The 7,580-nt window shown below is 51.1% G+C and overlaps 1 protein-coding gene across 1 annotated transcript in view; it reads left to right on the plus strand.

Moving 5' to 3' along the window:
- LOC106820169 (T-box transcription factor TBX20-like) overlaps nucleotides 1–7,580 on the plus strand; it is a 38,748-nt gene that overhangs the window by 26,522 nt on the left and 4,646 nt on the right. The window lies entirely within an intron of this gene.

Consider the following 7,580-nt stretch of genomic DNA (forward strand, 5'->3'; position numbering starts at 1 on the left):
CAAGAAATTTTCGCAACTTTTTATCGTTTTTATATTTAATTATGTTCTTGATTTTTACTTAATCGATTCTATATAATCATTAATTACTTATTTAGTCATTATCTATTTATTGATTTTATTATTAGTACTATTTTTCAATTATCCAATTATTATTATTATTATTATTCATTATATTATATTACACTCATCATCATATATTCATTCAATCCACTCATCATCATTCATCATGATATCATCATCATTTATCTCTCTATACATTCAGATTTATTTCTTGACAACTGCTATGCACCGCTATCAGTCCACCGCATCCACCTCGTTGCAGCTTCGTTGTGACCGTCGACTGCGCTCGACCCTTGCCACTCGCCTCCGCCTGCCGAGTACCCTGGACCCGCTGGCTTCACAGAACTCTTACATCTTACCTACAGAGAAGCAGTAGTCTCACCGCGGCCGTCATCCCGCCATACCAGAAACAGCTGTACCGGGGCTCGGCTGCGGAGGAGACTGTGCGGGAGAGAGCGAGGAGCCGTGAGCAGATTGACAGTGCAGAGGGCACTGTGATCGTGAGGGGAGAGTGGGAGGATCTACAGAGATAGGGAGATGAGAGCGTGTGAAGAGAGGCGGGACATGCAATACACGAGTTAGGAAGATGAAGAGAGATGACGAGAGTAGAGAGGATGAGAGAGAGAGGAGGGAGATTGAGACGAGCAGAGTAGAGAGATGCAGGAGAGTGAGTGAGAGTGTGTGGAGAGGAGAGAGAGAGAAAGAGCGAGAGAGAGTGAGAAAGCGAGCGAGAGAGAGTGAGAAAGAGAGCGAGTGAGAGAGAGAAAGAGAGAACGAGCGAGAGAGAGTCAGAGAGAGAGAACGCGAGAAAAAAAGAGCGTGAGAGAGAGAGAGAGTCAGAGCGGAGAATAAAAGTAAATGTGTGGAGAGAGCGAGAGAAAGCGCGTGGTGTATTTGCACGCGTATATGTTCATGCGTGTACCTACGCGTGTCTATGCTTGAAACGTTGAAACCAAACGAATGAACAGCGAGAACGTTTGACATTCAAACGGTGGATTCGCGACCACTACGGGTGGTCGGATTGCCCGGACTCATGAGGTTAAGCCTCTAATGAGTAATCAAAACAAAAACAAATGCTAAGAGGTGCACGATGACAGATCGGAGAGTCACGTTACTAGCCCTGCAATCTCATAACCCCAGAAAACGCAGCTCTGCCTCTGTTCTCTGCTAACCGATCTCATCTGTTCTTGTTTATTGACCGCTAAAAAACCAAACAGCGTTAGGAAATATATCACCATCTGTAACCACATTATCCCTATCGGACCACGCCATGCTTAACAGCACTGTTCGCTCGCATTCCTTTCTTGAGGAGACGGGGATAATTTCATGAATTTCTCATACGCAAAATTGCGCGCATTGATTTTTCATTAAACATAGACTTTAGCCGTCGCATCGTTCGCCTCTCGCGTACACCGCTAACCACGTCCGACACTCGTCCCGCTCGCTGACGGTGACACAACGCTTTATCTTTATCGCGCATCTAAAGCGATATTAAACACGCAATCAGAAACGCGAATCCTCGGATGGCTTCTTTTTCTCGGATGGCTTCCTCCGCGATGTTAGTCATTGCCGCCGTAATTACTAGCGGAGTCATCATCGCTCGTCGCGATACAAGCACTCACGGGTGGTCGGCTTCCGCCCGGACGTGGACATGAGGGTGAGTCTCGCCAAATAGTCACGGGAGAGGAAGCAGAAAACAAAGGGTGCCTAGGAAGCAGTGCAGCGGAGTAACCAGCGATGCGGGAGAGTCACAGTTAGTATCACACCTGGCGATCGTTCAATAAACGGCGGACGCGGCGCAGCATAAACGCAGCTCTGGGCGCCAGTCTGTTCTCGATGGGCCTAACTAGCGCGAATCGTCTGCATCTGGTTGAGGTGTGAGACCGGCTAAAAAAAACGCTAAGAACAGCGTAGGATGGAGAGTATTAGGTCAGCATCTGTAAGAAGCGCACTAGTGGTAGGCTGATGGGACCAGCGCAGTGGCTTAACGGCGAATGGCAGCAGCAAACTGTTGGGGGAGGGCGCCTCGCGCGGTTCCTTTCCTTGGAGGAGGGACGGGGATAAATTTCATGATTGTCTCATACGCACAAAATGTGGGACGCGCCGTAAGTGAATTTTTCACTTAGAACATATGACTTGTAGCCGTCGCGCGATGCGTTTCGGCCGATCGCTCCGCAGGCGGTGCAACGCTGCGCGCTAAGCTCACGTGGTCCGACCAGTAACGTCGGTGGTTCCGCTCGCTGGACCTGGTGACCCATGCTGCAACGAGCAGTTGGCGGCGCTTGTGCTTCGTGGTCGCGGCGCGCGGGTCTGCCTGTCGGGTGTTGGCATCGTCCTCTCTGGTATGCTCTGTCGCGGTCTAGTGCCCGGTGTCTCCATCAGCGGCTGCCTCCCATCGTCAGATAATGCCTCTCACGCTTTATCTTCTTAGTCACGCTGCGAGTTGTACAAGCGATATGTTCTAACAGCGTCACCACTCAGGTAAACGGAGCCGGAATCCTCACAGATGGTCTTCTAGATCATTGTCTCGGTATTCGGCTTCCTCCGCGATTGTCTCAGTCGAATTCCCAGGCCGTGAGACATTGACTTAGACGGAGGTCATGCAGTTCGGCTGGTCGTAAGTCACGAGAACCGGAGGATCTGGGTCTGGCGAGGAGAGGTGAGGCGGGAGGGAGGGGGATGGGAGTGCAGGAAGGGGGCAAGGTGAGAGAGAGGCGTTTCGGGAGAGCGAGGGGGTATTGGACGGTAGGACGTAGGGCATATCTATGAACGCAGAGTGGACGATCCGAGAGGGTGGGGAGGGAAGAGGGAGAGAGAGGGGGGGGAAGTCTCGTCGGGAGAGGGAGAGGAGGAAGAGAAGGGGAGAGGGAAGGAGCAGATCGGGAGAAGAGCAGAGGGGGGCAGACGAGTAAGACGTGGTGAGCGAGGGAGGCGGAGGGGTACGCAGAAGCGAGGACGAGAGAGAGAGAGGGGAAGAGAAGAGCGAGAGAGAGGCGGGGGATGAGGAGAGAGGGAGAGACAGGAGTGGGAGGAAAGGGGGAGGTGAGGCGGAGAGGAGGCGGGACAGGGGAAGGGAGCGCCTCTAGGAGGGCGAACGATAGGGATCGCGCGGAGTAGGACAGGGAAGAGGTAGAGAGGAGGGGTGAGGAGAGGAGCGGGGATAGACGTGGAGCAGGAGGAGGGCGGAGAGGGAGGGTCGGGGGACGGCGGAGACGAGAAGGATGAGGGGATGGGGGAAGGGCAAGAGAGACGACGGGGAGAGGGAGGGAAGGGAGAGGAGAGGTGGAGAGGGGGTCGAAAGCGGGAGGTTGAGGGAAGGGAGAGAGGGTAGACGGGAGGCGCACGGGGCAGACCGAGAGGACGACGGGAGCGCGAATGGGTAGGTGAGGGAGAAGAGCGGCAAGAGAGATTGAAGAAGACGAGAGAGCGACGAGCAAGAGAGGAGAGAGAGAGGGGGGCGCGGGCAGGGAGTAGGAAATGAGAGTGTTTGTAAGAATATAGTAACGAAGACACACGCGAGGAAATTCAATGAGTGAGGTCGGAGAGGAAGAGAAGAAGCAGAGAGGTAGAACATAGAGAGAGAGAGAGATGAGAGAGAGAGAGAGAGAAGAGAGAGATGAGTAGGAGCGAGAATGAGAGATAGAGCAGAGAGAGAAGAGAGAGACAGAGAAGAAGAAGAGAGAGCAGCGTGCGCCGGAAGCACGAGAGATGGGAGGGAGAGATAAAAAAGGAGAGAAGAGGACTAAAAGAGAGAGAGAGCGCGGCGGCGAGAGCAGAGAGCGAGAGAGAGAGAGCGGGAGACGTTCATCCAGTCCGCAATCTTCATCATGTGTGTATATTCAGCCCTGCGTCAGCGTAGCTCCCTGTGTTAGTCCGCAAGGTCGCGCACGCAATGCGCGTATGCATCTCCCATGTCCGCTAGCGCTCAGCTTAGTCATGTTAGGTGAGACGCGTCAGGACGGGGAGATGTTTAGACAAATCAAGCTGCAGGTGCGGTTTGCCACAGTGAGACGTAGATCTGAGCGCATTGGTCGTCAGTGGAGAAACTCCCTTGAGAATAACCGGGCGACGGGAGTTGGAGCGATTAGGGACATCACGGTATGGATTGTCGGGTGTTCGCGGACAACTGCATGGTATCTAACTCGTGTCATGCTGGGCCCGGGAATCGAAGGTAGCGTTCTAGGCTCGGAGGGTCCGTGGGAGACGCGAGAGTCGGAGGTGCTTAAGCAGTGCGTCGGCGGTCGGTGCTGTGCGCTAGCCGCTCGATCGCTTCTGGCTCTCTCAATGTTAGCAACAAATCACGCCGCTTACTGGCAATTTTTGCTCGGGCTGAAGTAAGTCGCCGCGTGAGCGGGGGTGGGGGTGTTCGGGCTTGCGCGCTTACACGGCGCGTGTCTCGTGATCTTGCTGTCGACCTTGTTTAGAATAGTTCTGTTGCGAAGAGACATGTCCGCATCTGTATAAGCGGAGAAACTCACCCCTCGTCATGGTTATTGTTAGTGTACCCATGACTATATCTTATATCTAGCGCCTTGAATTTCTCATTAGATTACGTAGTTCGTTTGCATTTCTACGTCGCGCAGAATAACCCCTGTCATCTCATCCTATGGCCATTGTCACGGTCGCTTCTCACCCCCGTCGTTACCACCCATCACCCGATCCGCCACCACTACCTCACCACCCTGCTCCCCCTTCCTTCCGGCCATCCAACTACTGACCCTCCCCCCTCCTCCTCGTCGCCTCACAACTACCATTCCCTCTTGTCCCCCTCGTGTCCCGGCGGCACCACTACTTTCACGGTCTCGCCTCCCCGCTGTCCCTCCGCCATCCACTAGACTGCAATCCCCTACCTCCGCCCTCCTCCGCCACCTTGTCTGACTCACGCTTCCCCCGTCCCCCGTGCGCCACAGTCAAAACTACCATCTCACTCCTCTCCCATCTTTGCTAATCTACTACCCCTCCCCTCCTCCCCTCCTCTCTAAGCTCGACATGTCGCCCGCCCGCGTCAATGTCCACCTCTAGTCTCAGGCGGAGACAGTAAAAAGCGCAACAAGACGGAACACGCTTCTCACACTATACAGCGAATTGCGGCTAGAGAAGCTGAATGCAGCGAAGAAGGTCCGAGAGTCTAATCGCGAGTCCTGCCGATAATGATTAGCTACCTAAAATATCTCGCAGATTACTTTCCACCGGTAACAGACAGGGGCGAGTGCGGATCCTGTCGCAGTGCGTCGTCCCAGGGGGTCGCGTGTGGTCCAGACTGTCGAGCTAGCGAGAAGGGAAGGCACGAGGGAAGAGCGGGGAAGAGGAATGGTATAGTGGAGTGTGTGACGCGCGCTGAGGATCAGATGGTGGACGAAGAACGTGTGGCAGGCGAATGAGATGTAAGCAGGATTGAGGATGAGGAGAGAAGTACAGAGAGGTAATGCGAGGTGGATGGCAGCGCGAGTGTGTGACGGATCCGAGATTGGCATAAGAGTATGACGGACGGATTAGGACTCTTCTCACGGAGGTACTGAGTGCAGGAGGAAGGAGGTCGCGGTCTCGTCGGTTCGTCGTCTCTCTTCTGCTCTCTCGGATGGAGGTACAGATGAGTCGTCGAGGAGGAGGTGCGATGAGCTGCCGGAGTACCGGTGCACGCTATTGTCTCGACTCGCGGGTCTTCTCGTCCTCCAGCTGTGCGATGTCTTCAATCCAGACGGCGTGCGCTTATTCCTCTCACTCGCATCCTATCTACATGATCATACTGGCTGACATTAACTTATGGGCGAGCCACACGACTGATACCCTTCAGAGCCCATGCTCCCATTAGATAAGCAACATACGTTCTTTAAGACTCAGCAAACTGAAGATTGATAAGCGCAGACGCCATTCGCAAGGATTCAGGATTCTCAAGACTTCAGCACGAGTGTACGACGGACGCATTGCGGCATAATCGGCCCGCAGAATACGACACTGCGGACATGGCGTCAATGTGACGGCATTTTTTAATATTAGAGTTTTTGCTTTGTTCGCATGAATCACATTACGTTAATGATGTTCCGTTAAATAATAGTACAGGTTTTAATACCGGAAAAAAATAAGATAAATAACATTTCAAGATATATGATAGTTTTTGACCGCGTGTCTCTATCTCTTTTCCTGCGTTGAAACAAGTAACTTGAATATGCTAGGATAACTGCAAGTACTAGTGTGTTAGAGGATATTTAAAACATGTATATAAATATCAAAAAGGGGTTTTGTTTAAGTTAGTGCCAAGTCTGTACTAACGCACTTGAGTGGCAAATTTTTTGTAAATTGGTTACCTAAAATACAAAGCGAGTATGAGGGGCAGTTATGCACGTGCGTGCACCCAAATACCTAAGATCAATATTAAGAGCCATAACACTTCTAGTATAATATCTTGACTATTATTATATTCACGAGTTTGCCATTTTAACTCTGTGTGGATTAGCGCTTGCATTTGCCGCTAATCCACTCTAGTCTGAGAACACTGCTCGGCATTGGTTACAGCTAGGTCATATTGAAGCCTGTCGCCAAGACGTGGTGGCCGTGGCGCTGGCAGTGATATGTAATAATTGTTTTGTCGGCTGTACATTTAGCGTCAGGCCTGGATGCGTGCGGACTCTAGACATCGAGGACCGTTCACTCCCGAGTCTTGATTGTTGCCTATTACAGGGAGCAACATGGAGAGAGACTGCAATTCATAAGGAGAAGCAACCACTGTAGATCGAACGCTGCACGCTCGCTAGGCGCACTCTGTGATACACTCTAGATCCGGGGAAGTCCATGTACGTCGTCTAAAAATAGGCCGACCGTATCAACGAAACTAAAAGGTGAATACGATGGTTCGCTCATAGTAACCCGCGACTCCTTGGCAGCGCGAATGTGTATCCCGCGGGTTTATGTTGGGTGTGAAGATAAGTGCAGATAACTTGTCGTTGATGATGAGAAGGTTGTGACTGAGAGAGCATCTAGTTCGTTATATCATAGGTTTACTGTGTAATAGGCAAAATGAGCCTTGATACGTATCTTAATTTGCATGTTGAAAATTATGCCATTTTAAAATTTTGAATGTTAGTTGTTAAATTACATGTTAATCGCTTTTATGTGTATTCTTGTTCCGAAAGCGCCACACGTCCGCAGTGAGCATATGTGCATCAGAAAACATTCACACAGACGCACGCGACTCCACGCACGTACGAACGCAACGCCACGACCACGCACACGCACACGCACCCACGCACGCGCACATGCATTATGAGAACTTCTTTATCTGCTACTACTTGTTACTTCTTTACTTGTACAGTGTAATTGTTCTCGTACTTGTACTTGTACTTGTACTTGTACTTGTACTTGTTACTACTTGTTACTTCTTTAAGTGTTGTAGCACGTGTACTTGTATTGTTTTGTACTTGACTTGTAACTTGTTACTCACTTGTTTACTCCGTCTTTAAGTTGTAGCAGGTGTACTGGTGTGTACTTGTTACTTGTACTTGTTCTTGTTACTTGTACAGTGT

The sequence above is a fragment of the Priapulus caudatus genome, unplaced genomic scaffold (assembly GCF_000485595.1).
Source record: "Priapulus caudatus unplaced genomic scaffold, Priapulus_caudatus-5.0.1 Scaffold41, whole genome shotgun sequence".
NCBI classification, from domain to species: domain Eukaryota; kingdom Metazoa; phylum Priapulida; class Priapulimorpha; order Priapulimorphida; family Priapulidae; genus Priapulus; species Priapulus caudatus.